This window comes from Puma concolor, chromosome A3 (genome assembly GCF_028749965.1).
Source record: "Puma concolor isolate L17-30 chromosome A3, mPumCon1.1.hap2, whole genome shotgun sequence".
Classification (NCBI taxonomy): Eukaryota; Metazoa; Chordata; class Mammalia; order Carnivora; family Felidae; genus Puma; species Puma concolor.
This window is the reverse complement of record NC_141669.1, coordinates 8548743-8561391: the sequence shown is the minus strand read 5'-3', so window position 1 is coordinate 8561391 and position 12649 is coordinate 8548743. Positions and strand designations below refer to the sequence as shown.

Genomic DNA, 12649 nt, shown 5'->3' with positions numbered 1-12649 from the left:
CAGAGCAAATCTGGGGGTTGGGGTGGGGGGTGGAAAACGTCCTGCCGTGATCCGCTGCGCGCTTTGTGGCAGAAACCGTCCTTGGGGACGTCTGCGACGGTCACCTGTAATCCTCGCCATGACCCTGCGTGGCGGGTATGAAGCCTCAGGTGGCCGACTCATGTGTGTAAAGGTCAAAATTTTGTGTTTCTAGAATGTCACTGCAATGTGGGGCCTCCGTTCTTCTGACAGGTGGCGGAAACGTTATCTCAGCCGGCTCGTGGTTTCTTCAGCCGGTTCTGGACCCCAGCGCGGCACAGGCCCTGAGACACCTGCCCCAGGGCCTTCACGCACACCCACGGGACTCCCAGAATGCCCAGCCAATAGTGGTTTCTCTCCCCGCTTCCCCGCCGACATCTCAAGGCATCCTTGTTCCCGCTGGTCTCTTGTCCTTAGATCAGATGCACGCGTGCCTGTCCCAACTGTAGGATCCCTCTAGGTCCTGTTCTCTTTCACCCCTCTGGAAAGCCCAGAAACCTTTGGGTGTTGTCCTGTCGTTCTGCTGGGGGCGGGGGGCAGTCCCTAGGGGCTGTCTCTGTCCTGTCAGCATGCAGCCTTCTCCATCTACCTCTCTCGTTTGGACCTGTGGGGAAATTCTCTGGGACATGCCCCTTCAGGGCTCCGCTCGGGAAGCGAGGCTAAAGTCCTCTTTGGAGCCAAGTCCCCAAATGGATCTGGAGCTTTCGTTGTGCCCCTTTCCCCTGGGGGCCTGCTCTAGGATCCTTTTCTTGGGGTCACATGGCAGTATCTACCCAGCCCTCTGGCCGACCTCCTTCTCTGCCACCGCCTCTGGCCCGCAGAATCTTTAAGCAACAAATACTTTGGGGTGTTGGGAAATCGCTCTGAGGAGACAGGTATGCTTCTGTTTCCAAATATACTCTTCATGCATTGACTTTATCTTCTAAATCATGCGAGGATTGGGATTTTGAAACTCGAAAGTCTAGATCTGGGCAGCCCAGAGTCCTTTCTCTTAAACTTTTTTTTTTTTTTTCCAACGTTTTTTATTTATTTTTGGGACAGAGAGAGACAGAGCATGAACGGGGGAGGGGCAGAGAGAGAGGGAGACACAGAATCGGAAACAGGCTCCAGGCTCCGAGCCATCAGCCCAGAGCCCGACGCGGGGCTCGAACTCACGGACCGCGAGATCGTGACCTGGCCGAAGTCGGACGCTTAACCGACTGCGCCACCCAGGCGCCCCTTAAACTTTTTTTTTTTTTAATCTCCACCGTGGCAATAATTGAAACTTCAAAACCAAGACGTGCCATCTCGGTTGTCTGCCTTCGCCTGGGGCACCCCTTTCCTGGGGTAGGAAGCCGCAGCTGCTATCTGAAAAAGAAGAACCTCTAGCTCCACGAACTTCCCAGAATGCAAGTGACAGCAGTTACGGCAGAGATGGCTTTCCCACGAAGCTAATGAGCTTACGGTTCGGGGTCCGTTGCTTTCAAGGGTCTCGGAAGAGACTCAAGTAACGGATTCATGGATTCATGTTTTTCTAAAACATGCAAAATTTAAGATGTTTTAAAACTACCGTGAGTTAAGACCGCTGTCTCCCGCTCAGACTCTGCATTACATTCTATCCACTTTGGGTGGCGCTCTAGTGGCCGTGGGTGTCTGAGAGCCTTAGCCAAGGAGAAGTTGAGCTGTGTCTGCGCAGTGGCATCGTCAGTTCAGGGCAAGAGCAGCTATACCCTAGACTTTAGAGGGTCCCGCTCTTTTCTCCTCTGGCTTCACCCCTACACTTAGGGTAAGGAGTCTACAGGACCAAAGAGACAAGTGCCCCGGGGACCTTCAGCCTCTTCTGGACCACACCCCAGGTGTGGCAACCAGGGAAGTTGCCCGTGAGAACTCCCTTCATGAAGAGCGTGCCGCAGGGAGAGCAGTTAGCTGGGATCCTGTCACCATTGAGCTCCCAGGATCTTCCAATGTTTAAGCCAAGGCCGTGTTTCTCCCAGGCAGCCCTCAGCCAATGACGATGTGTGCCAGGGTCCTAGCAGCTGGCCGTTGCTGCCCAGTGGGGGCCTCTTCTAATGGGCCATCCTTTTATTTTTAATGCATATTTATTTTTGAGAGAGAGAGAGAGAGAGAGAGAGAGAGACATGGAGTGTGAGCAGGGGCAGGACAGTGAGGGAGATACGGGATCCGAAGCGGACTCCAGGCTCCGAGCCGTCAGCCCAGAGCCTGACGCAGGACTCGAACTCACAGACCACGAGATTCATGACCTGAGCTGAAGTCAGATGCTTAACCGACCGAGACACCTGGGTGCCCCTAATGGGCCCTCCTTGTACCGCAGCTCCCGATTGGGTTGGCTAAGACTCCAAGTAGGCATTTCAGTCTGTGTCTGTTGGCCTCGTCTCCTTCCTTACCTCCTTCCCCAGGTTTCCGATTTGCCCTGTGGAGTCTTTCCCCTCCCATTCCTGCTCTCCCCTCTTGTAGTTTCTACAGGCATCACCCCCAGTAACCTCTAATACTCCCGGGGCACCTGGGTAGCTCAGTCAGTTAAGCATCCGACTCTTGGTTTCACCTCAGGTCATGATCCCGTGGTTGGTGAGTTCAAGTCCCGCATCAGGCTCTGCGCTGACAGTGCGGAGCCTGCTTGGGATTCTCTTTCTGTCCCTCTCTGCCCCTCCCCTGCTCCCTCTCTCTGTCTCCCTCTCAAAAACAAATTAACAAAAACTTAAAAAAATAAAGAAACCTCTACTACTCACACCTCTGTCTCAGCTGCTGCTTTTGGGAGGACCAGCCTGACACGCTCCGGAGAAAGCAGGCAAGAAGGTGTGGTCTGGGGACCTGACCAGTTACCATTGGGGGGGACTTGATCCCAGGGAGTATGTACACAGATCACAGAGGGTCCCTGCAGCAAGGGGGAAGCCAATAGTCATCATCTTCACTGACATCGACTTGGGAGAATGTTCCGATGGTGGGAAAACCCAAGCAGCGCAATACTTCAGGCTTTGGAAAAGTAGTGGGGCGTGAAGGTCAAGGGGTACAGAACAGATATATAAAGACCGTGAGATCCAGTGGTTGCCTCGGGTTGCACTGACCTTCTAGAGAGAGAGAATGAAAAACCAAGGGCAATTGACAAACAATAGAAATCTCGATGCGAAAGCCAAAAGGACGCTTTGGTAGCTCCCAAAAGGCTCATGTCTCCTGCAATGGGAGAGGAGGAAAATCTAAAAATGAAACTCAGGATCAAAGGTGGAGTCGCCAAGCTTCACTGATGGTTGAATACTCAGCCACAGCAGGTTTGTTATGGGTCTGACACGTGGGATGGGGTCACCTGGGTGGACACCCCTGGTAGTCCTGGCTCCCGAGACTCCTCTGAACCCACTGAATCACTACTCTTACTGTGACGTTGGGATTTAGAATAAAAAAATACATTACAGTAAAGCCTTGGTTTGCGAGCATAATTCACCCTGGAAACATGCTCGTAATCCAAAGCACTCGCGTATTGAAGCGAATGTCAAGAACCATTGGCTCAGTCGTGATCATGTGACTTTTGGCCTCATGTGCTACTCGTATTGCAAGACATCGCTCGTTTATCAAATTAAATTTTATTAGAAATGTTTGCTCGTCTTGCGGAACACAAGTTCCTCGCAATCCGAGGTTTTACCCCACTCGGTCTTTGTCCCCATTTCTGGCACGGAGCTTCTTAGAATTTCCTAGGTGCCATAAAGGTATCTTGTGTTATGGCAAGCAACCCAGGCATCATGGCAGAATGTTGTAGAACTAAAAGCCACACCATGAAATGAATGAGTTCAGGCTGCAAAAGGAGGGGGTTGTGGAGGAGAAGCAAGTCAGAATATGTCCGTGGAAAATTCTTCCAATTACTAAAATTCTTCACAATCTTACAACATAAAATTGCAAACAGAATTTGGTTCTTATTGACATCTATTCAAAACTGTCAATCACAAAAAATAACCTTTTTTTTTAAATAATTTATTTCAAGTTGGCTAACATACAGTGTCTACAGTGTGCTCTTGGTTTTGGGGGTAGATTCCCATGATTCATCGCTCACATACAGCACCCAGTGCTCATCCCAGCAAGTGCCCTCCTCAATGCCCATCACCCACTTTTCCCTCTCCCCTGATTCCCCCCCATCAACCCTCAGTTCGTTCTCTGTATTTAAGTCTCTTAGGGTTTGCCTCCCTCCCTCTCTGTTTGTAACTATTTTTTTCCCTTTCCCTTCCCCCCTGGTCTTCTGTGAAGTTTCTCAAGTCCAACATATGAGTGAAATCATATGACATCTGTCTTTCTCTGCCTGGCTTATTTCACTTAGCATAAGACCCTCCAGTTCCATCCACATTGTTGCAAACGGCTTTCATTCTTTCTCATTGCCAAGTAGTATTCCATTGTGTATATAAACCACATCTTCTTTATCCATTCGTCAGTTGATGGACATTTAGACTCTTTCCATAAGGTGGCCATTGTTGAAAGCACAGCTATAAACATTGGGGTGCCTGTGCCCCTATGCATCAGCACTCCTGTATCCTTTGGAGAAATTCCTAGTAGTACAATTGCTGCATCCTAGGGCCGTTCTATTTTTAATTTTTTGAGGAAACTCCACACTGAAAAACCAGACTTTGATCAACCGGGCTAGGGAATGGACTGAATCAACTTTCAACTCTCTATAGAAAATGCTATTACAGAGGCTCCTGGGTGGTTCAGTCGCTTAAGTGGCCGACTCTTGTTAGCAGCTCAGGTTGTGATCTCGCTGTCGTGAGATTGAGTCCCGAGTTGGGTTCCGCACTGAGCAGAGCCTGCTTGGGATTCTCTTTCCCCCTCTCTCCCTGCCCTTCTCCCCCGCTCTCTCTCTCTCTCTCTCAAAATAAATGAATAAACTTTAAAAGTTAGAAAAATAAGTGTATTTAAAAAAAAAGAAAATGCCGTGATCATGATCATAGGAGGAGCTATCAAAGTATACACAGCCAAAAAAAAGGCAGAAAAAAGTATGATAAAAGCATATAAGTTAACTAATAAAATATGTTACTTTTCTGGATTTTGGGGCCCTTATGGTATTTGTTCTTTAACATTTATTTATTTTTGATATGGAGGCAGGGGAAGGGCAGAGAGAGAGGGAGACACAGAATCCGAAGCAGGCTCCAGGCTCCGAGCTGTCAGCACAGAGCCCAATGCGGGGCTCGAACTTATGAACCGTGAGATCATCACCCGAGCCAAAGTTGGACGCTTAACCGACTGAGCCACCCAGGCACCCCTAGTCTTTTTTTCTTAAATTGCAATTTGTTGTGACTTCTTTCTCCTCAGTAACTATTCCCTTTCATATTTAATTTTGTACTTGTAAGTTTCTATTCTTCTTAAAGAGGCTCCTTCAGACCGAATGAGCCTCAGGTCCCACAAAACCTGGGTCCCTTCCTGAATGAATGTTATTATCATGAGCCCATCATTGTGGTCAGGTGGACAAGATTGCCCCTGTTTTACAGAAAAGAAAAATGAAGGCCCACAGATGAAGTTGCTTACTCATCCTGGCTCTGAATGCTCTCTCGGCTAGGTTCTGGGATCTTCCTGCTTCCTGCTCCTTGGCTCTCAGCCTGCTGCGTCTACCCCCCAGGCGAGGCAGAGGGGGACACTAACTGGGAAGAAGACGCCGCCCTAGTTAAGCCTCCGCTCTGGCTGTGCGGCAGCCCCAGGGTGGGGACGCGGGGATGGGGCGGATGACAGCAGAGAACTACGGCCCACACAGTGGCTTTTGCAGGACAAAGCAGGGGCACCTCCAGGCACTGGGTCCCCGGCCAGGACCCCGCAGCTTCGGGGAGTTGCTGGTGTGGCTTAACCCTGATGTCACCAACAGACGCGGGAAGGAAGGTGGCGAAGGATTGCACATCTGTGCTTCTTCATTTCCGGAAGCCGCGGGCCGGGCACAGAGAGGCCTGCTGGGGACAGCCAGAACCTGACCCCGGTTCGGTAGGGCCCCTGAAGGCACCTGACTCGTCCCTCAGCTTCGGGCCCTGGACACTGCTTTGGCCAATCAGGCTGTTAAGAATTACAAAGACATTGCCTCTTAGAGCAGAAAGAACCTACGTGTCGCTGAATCTAGCAATTCCACTCTGGTGGGACAGAGAATCCATAAGGACAATATAGAGACTTGTTCCAAAAGCCAAATGTATCCGATTTAAACCCTGTCGTTTTGGCTTAGATTTGATCCCGTTTTTTTTTTTTTTTTTTTTTTTTTTTTAATCTCCGTTTGGTGTTAACATATCCCTTATGAGGGGCGCCTGGGTGGCTCAGTTAAGCATCGGACTCTTGATTCCTGCTCAGGTCATGATCTCGCGGTTTTCGAATTCAAGCCTCGCGAGTTCAAGCTTTCGAGGAACGTGCTTAGGATTCTCTCTCTCTCTCTCTCTCTCTCTCCCCCCCTCCCTCTGGCCCTCCCCTCCCCTCCTCGCTCGAACTCTCTCAAAAATAAAAAAATAAAAAATAAATTTTTAATTACGAAAAAAAAGAGAAAACTTAAAAAAACTGTCCCTTAGGAAATAATGGTGAGAGTGATAGTATTTATAAGTTTTGTTGTGTGTTGCCCCGTGCTGGGCATTGCGCTGAAAGCTTTACCTTTTTTCTCATTTTTCTAATGTTTATTTATTTTTGAGAGACAGAGTGTGAGTGGGGGAGGGGCAGGCAGAGAGGGAGACACAGAATCCGAAGCAGGCTCCAGGCTCCGACCTGTCAGCACAGAGCCCGACGCAGGGCTCGAACTCGTGAATCAGGAGATCATGACCTGAGCTGGGGCCAGACACTTAAGTGACTGAGCCACCCAAGCACCCCTCCTTGTGTCTCATTTAATCGACCCAAGAACCCTACAAGGTGGATGCTAGTGTGAATCCAATTTTGCCTCCAAAGAAACAAAGACACAGCACATGCTGTGGAGCTAGGACCTGAGCTGTGGCCCTGTGACGTCACTGAACATACTTAGTCATCTCACCATCCTGCTTCTGGAGAGTAAACGTGCAATTGGATTGTTATGTCTTCATCTCACAAAACGAACGTCTGGAAAACTTGCTGGAGCCTGGTGCTTCCTTAAAGAACTTGTACTGGGGCGCCTGGGTGGCTCAATCGGTCAAGCATCCGACTTCAGCTCAGGTCACGATCTCATAGTTCGTGGGTTCAAGCCTCACATCTAGCTTGCTGCTTGCTGTCAGCACAGAGCCCTCCTCAGATCCTCTGTTCCCCCGCCCCCCTCTGCACTTCCCCGCTCACTTTCTCTCTCTCAAAAATAAATAAACATTTGGGAAAAAAAATTAAAAAAAAAAAAAAAAAAGACCTTGTACTGGTCTAGAAATCAGGAATCCCAAGAGCCATTGAGATAGCCCATCAGATCGATTTGACCAAGGCCCAGGAAGACGAACTGAGTTACCCAGTGTCTCCCAGCAGGTTGGAGCAAAATTAGACAAAGAGAAGACAGATTTTCAGCATTTGTGAGACAAGAAAATTGGGGGGTTTCCTTTGATCTGGACAATGGCCGACTCAAAGAAAGACAGCCTCTAGAAGTAAATCCAGAAAACAATTCTTCGAACCTATGTTTCCCCAGGGACATCTTGGCTTTGACATTGTACTGCGGTGTAGGCTCCGGGAATGTCTCCACATTCTTCAACGGAATGGGAATTTCCAGGCCTTGGGTTCCTACCGGATGCTGCCTCTCAAACCTACCAAGGAGCGTCTGGAGGCACGTTCTCGCCTCTGCCTCTGCGGCACCCCCTCCCACTCGAGGAGCGGCTTTCCAGTTGGCTGTCTCCATGGTGAAGGTGCGAGAAAGCGAGAGTTCAGCCGGTTTCCCTGGCAACGGCAAGGGAGAGCTTGTTGCCTTGGTGATGCCGAGGCAAGTGAGGCGATGGGACTCAGAGTATCTGTCCTCTGCCCCCGCTCCCACCCAGCACAGGTCCTACCCTGGCAGGCGGGCTTGGGGTGCGGCACATTAGGTCACCTTTGGGGTTCTTCGTTGCCTCATGGGGCAATAATAGGATCTAATGGGGCTAATGTTAGGATCAACCTCTTGCGGCCGTAAGGAAAGTAAACATACGTGCCAGTGAAGGGTAACCATTGTTATTATGCAGTAACTACCCTCGCACGCTAATAACCATTGTTATTACAAGGCAGAAAGGGAGGCAAGTTGAATGTACCAAGACCATTTTAGGCAAGAGGAAGCAGGAGCCCGGGGATGGCAAGCGACTGCCTGAGTTCCAGCATGGTCAAGTTCTGCTGGAGCGGGAAGCCAGATATTTGGACTCGAAATCCAGCGCTGTTTCCACCCACCCCCTCTCCTCTTGCACAGTAGACACGCCCGGCCGCCGGCCGGGCCTGCCCTGGTCTCCCCGCCTCAATCAGAGAGGCCGGAAGCAAAGCGTCTAGTCCCTCCCTCCCCCACGGCTCCCACGGGTCGCGCCGTTAAGCCTGAACCGCGTCACCACGAGCCTCTGGATGATGGTCAGAACAATTAATAAGCACAAGATGGGAATAGTGAATTCATTTAGCCAAGTCTTCCCATGCCATAAATTACTGAAATCAGTCCAGACGCAAGTCTGATGGAATGCTTCACTGCTTCGCTAAACGGTTTTGGCATCGCCTCGCCTCTAATGGCATTCCTGAATCATACAACTTATGAATTATTAAGGTTTTTACTTGTGTGATACATTAGTTATGTAGAAAGCGATACATCATTCTGGGAAGACGACTGGCTTTGGAACTAACCGGACTCGGAATCAAATGCTAAATTCCACCGCGGACGAGCAGTGTGACTCTGGACGAGTTCACAAACCTATCTGAGCATCAGTTTTCTGACCTGTGACACAGCCGTATGATGATAACGCCTCCTGGCAAATTTGCTGTGAGGTTTGGAGATAATGTATCTAAGACGGCTGGCACGCGTAAGTCATTCAAACAACGGGTCCCCTTTCTCATTAGACACAGGCGGTCTCGTCACGTTTCACAGCTTGTTCTGTGTCCGCGGCTCCTGTCCGTCTTCTGTTGGGGGTGTGCTCCAGGAAGGAAAGACCATGCCTTACGGGGTTCTGCAGCTGCACCTGCAGGGGACAGTTCGGGAAGGGTTCGCTGAGGTCAGCATGGGCCCTTGGTTCCTTCGTATGCAATGCTGGGAGCCGAGGAGCTTAACGATTTCAGCCTGAAGCCGGTCATCTCCACCCAGGTCAGATAGCACAGGGAGCTGCTCAGCTAAAATCTTTCACAGCGTGCTCTCCAAGGCTGGCTGGGTGTGCCCACGTTGAGGGCTGTCGGTCACAGCCATAGGACTGGGTCCTGGCTGGCTTGGACTGCATGATCCTCCTGCCCCCCCCCCCAGCACCCGTGTCTAATTGCATCAGAAGTTAATATCCGACCACAGTCCACCAATAAAATTGTATCACCCAGGAATTTAGGATTGGGTCCAAGAAAGAGTTGAGTTAGTTTCTTAATATCATTCAAATACTTGTATAGAAAGCCTGGAATGGATGTTTAGCCACTGGCCATCACGAGGCCCTTGATCTGGGGGGAGGCACACACACGTGCACACACAGGCACTCGCATTGGTGTGCAGGTGCAGAATTCAGGGACAGAGGTCTCGGATCACGGACCGGATCGCTTTCTGAGTCCTGGCAACACTTCTGACCTTGGGTTTGGTGAAACACCGTATAATAAATCCCCCCTCTGGCTTCTGTTGTTGCTCTTAAACTAAGTCAAGTTGCTTTCTGTCACTTGTAACCAAAGCATCCTGAGCCACGTAATCCCTTACAGCAGGGAGGCACAGGATGGAGGGCAGAGACTATGCTATGATCCCCTTGAAGGAATTCGGTTCACCAAGGTACAACTCCTCAGACTTTAGATTTTTTTGTGTGTGTTTATTTTATTTTTTTTTTTTAATTTTTTTTTTCAACATTTATTTATTTTTGGGACAGAGAGAGACAGAGCATGAATGGGGGAGGGGCAGAGAGAGAGGGAGACACAGAATCGGAAACAGGCTCCAGGCTCTGAGCCATCAGCCCAGAGCCTGACGCGGGGCTCGAACTCACGGACCGCGAGATCGTGACCTGGCTGAAGTTGGACGCTTAACCGACTGCGCCACCCAGGCGCCCCGTGTGTGTGTTTATTTTTGAGAGAGAGAGAGAGAGAGAGAGAGAGCGCATAAGCAGGGGAGGGGCAGAGAGAGGGCGAGCCACAGAATCTGAAGCAGGCTCCAGGCTCTGAGCTGTGAGTCGAGAGCCCGATGTGGGGCTGGAACTCACGAACCGTGAGATCGTGACCTGAGCCGAAGTCCGATGTAACTGACTCAACCACCCAGACGCCCCTCACTCCTCAGACTTTAAATAATAATAAGGCAACTCCCACCTGCTGTGCAACAAGGTCACGAACTTTTCTCATCTCAGACCCTCCTCAACATAAAGACCCTGCAAAGGCAGGCAGACATCAGCTTTTCCAGAAACCCAGCCGTCCCCTGGGCCCCTAGGACCGTGCATTCAGAATCACCCGCGAGAAGGCCCAAGATGGCGGTGCACCCAGAAGCCTGAGCCAGGCCAAAGGTCGTGCAGCGGCGTAGCTCAGAGACGAGGAGCCTCTGGGTGCCAGTCTCTGAAGGTCTGTCGTGAGGAAGAAGGGAGAGGTGGGTGCCGGTACAGGGTGGGCCCCCCAGGAAGCCGGCTCGGAGAAGAGTTTAGGGACAGGATGTCTGTGAAGGAGCGTCACCGGAACCATCCCCTGAGGAGGGGGCAGGAGGGAAACAGGACTGGGCAGAGGGAGAAGGTGAGGCCCAACAAGAGAGCCCACAGAGAACACAGTGACCTTCGCAGCTGTCTCCCTTCGGACCGAGCTGACGAAGCCTTTATACCTTCCCCGGTAGATGCGGCTCCCACACAAAGGGTAGAGCCTCGGACCAGCCAGCTGTCTGCAGCTGAGGCAAACCCCGAGGAAGCCGACAGCTCAGTTGTCTGAGGACAGCCTTCCCAGCAGCTGGGGGAAGCAAGTTCTCCAGGAAAAGCAGGGTCTGGTGGCACATCACGGTGTCCTCCAAAAATACGCCGAAACCTGAGCATGTTAGCCAGCAGTGACCCGGACTCGAACCAGGCTCTGCGGGCTGTGTGAGCTTGGGGAAGCCTCTGAGCCTCTCTGAGCCAGGCCTGAAAATGGCACCCATGATACCTATTTGGCAGGGTTGATTCGAGATCGAAAAGCTAACACGTGTGGCCGGCACCAGCCGGGGCAGAGCAAGGAGACAGAGCAAGTCAGGTGGCTGGCTGGCTTTCGCTGATAAACACTCAGCCACCGTGGATATCATAAACGTGACGGTTCCGACCAGAAGGGCCACAACCTCTGTTTCTTTATGGCCTAATGAAACCAGATGCCAGGCAGGGAACCACAAAACTGACGGTTATTCCTGAAACCTTTGGAACACACTGGTTGTTCTGTGACTGAGGACTCCATTACCCTCGTGCTAGGGATGGGGCACATTTACACACCTCACCTGGGGCTCTCATTCAAATCTGGCCAAAATCTGTGGGGACTCGGTCATCCTGAGCGACGCTGGCCGGACAACACCCTTGTGAAGCTGGAGAAGCAGTTACGACAAGCAGTCCCAATACACACGTGTGCACACACACACACACACACACACACTGTCTTAGAATAGGCAGATTTTCACAGATAACCATCTGTAAAACCAGCGGAGGCTCACGTAAAAACAAAACAAAACCAAACCAAAAAACCCCCAAAACTCATTTCAAGGGTGAGAACAGAGGCATCCGTGGCTCAGATAATTAGGAGAATTGAAATCATGTTTGCCTCCCAAGTTTGCAGGGAGTGGGAGGCAGCGGGATATTTTTATTCCCGGTGACCTAAATGCTGTGTCATAAACAGACCAGTCGGAAGGTCCCAAGCCCAGCAGCCTTATTTTTTTTCCCCAATTATTTTTTTTTATTGTGGTAAAGTACGTATACTGTAAAATTTGCCATCGTAACCGTTTGTGAGGGTGCGTTTGAGTGGTGTTAAATATGTTCGTCGTGTGGTACAACTATCACCACTAGCCGACTCCCGAATTCTTTCCTCTTGGAAGACTAAAGCTCAGGGGCACCTGGGTGGCTCGGTCGGTGAAGCATCTGACTTCAGCTCAGGTCATGATGTTGAGTTCATGAGTTCGAGCCCCGCGGCCGGCCCTGTGCTGACAGCCCGGAGCCTGGAGCCTGGAGCCTGCTTCTGATTCTGTGTCTCCCTCTCTCTCTCCCCCTCCCCTGCTCACACTCTGTCTCTGTCTCTCAAAAAATAAAATAAAAACGTTAAAAAAATTTAAAAAAAAACCCAAAACCTACAGCTCTCCACCCATGAGACAATAACTCTCCATTCACCCCTTCCCCTGGCCCCTGGCAACTGCCATCTAACTCTCTTATTTTACAGCTAAGGAAACCACAGCCCAGAGAGGGCCAGCAACTTGTTAAAGACACGCAGGCCATCTGTGGCTGGTTGAGGACTCAAGCCAGGTCCCGGGAGTCCTGGTCCTTTGCGTTGCTCTTTCCTGTCTCTTATTCGTGGGGCCAGAAGTACAGGGCGTGGTCAGCGGGATCCCCGAGCGATGCCAGTCCGGACTTGAACCTGTAGGTAATAAATCACCATCCTATGTGACCTC

At 50.8% G+C, this 12649-nt stretch overlaps 1 long non-coding RNA gene across 1 annotated transcript; it reads right to left on the bottom strand.

Annotated features, from left to right (window-relative positions):
• Nucleotides 1-3571: 3571 nt before the first annotated feature.
• On the bottom strand, nt 3572-9247 carry LOC147582233 (uncharacterized). Its single transcript, XR_015248676.1, has 2 exons — nt 7699-9247; nt 3572-3799 (listed from the first exon to the last, which is right to left on the bottom strand). It is a non-coding gene; the product is annotated as an uncharacterized LOC147582233 (long non-coding RNA).
• Between the last annotated feature and the right edge of the window lie 3402 nt (nt 9248-12649).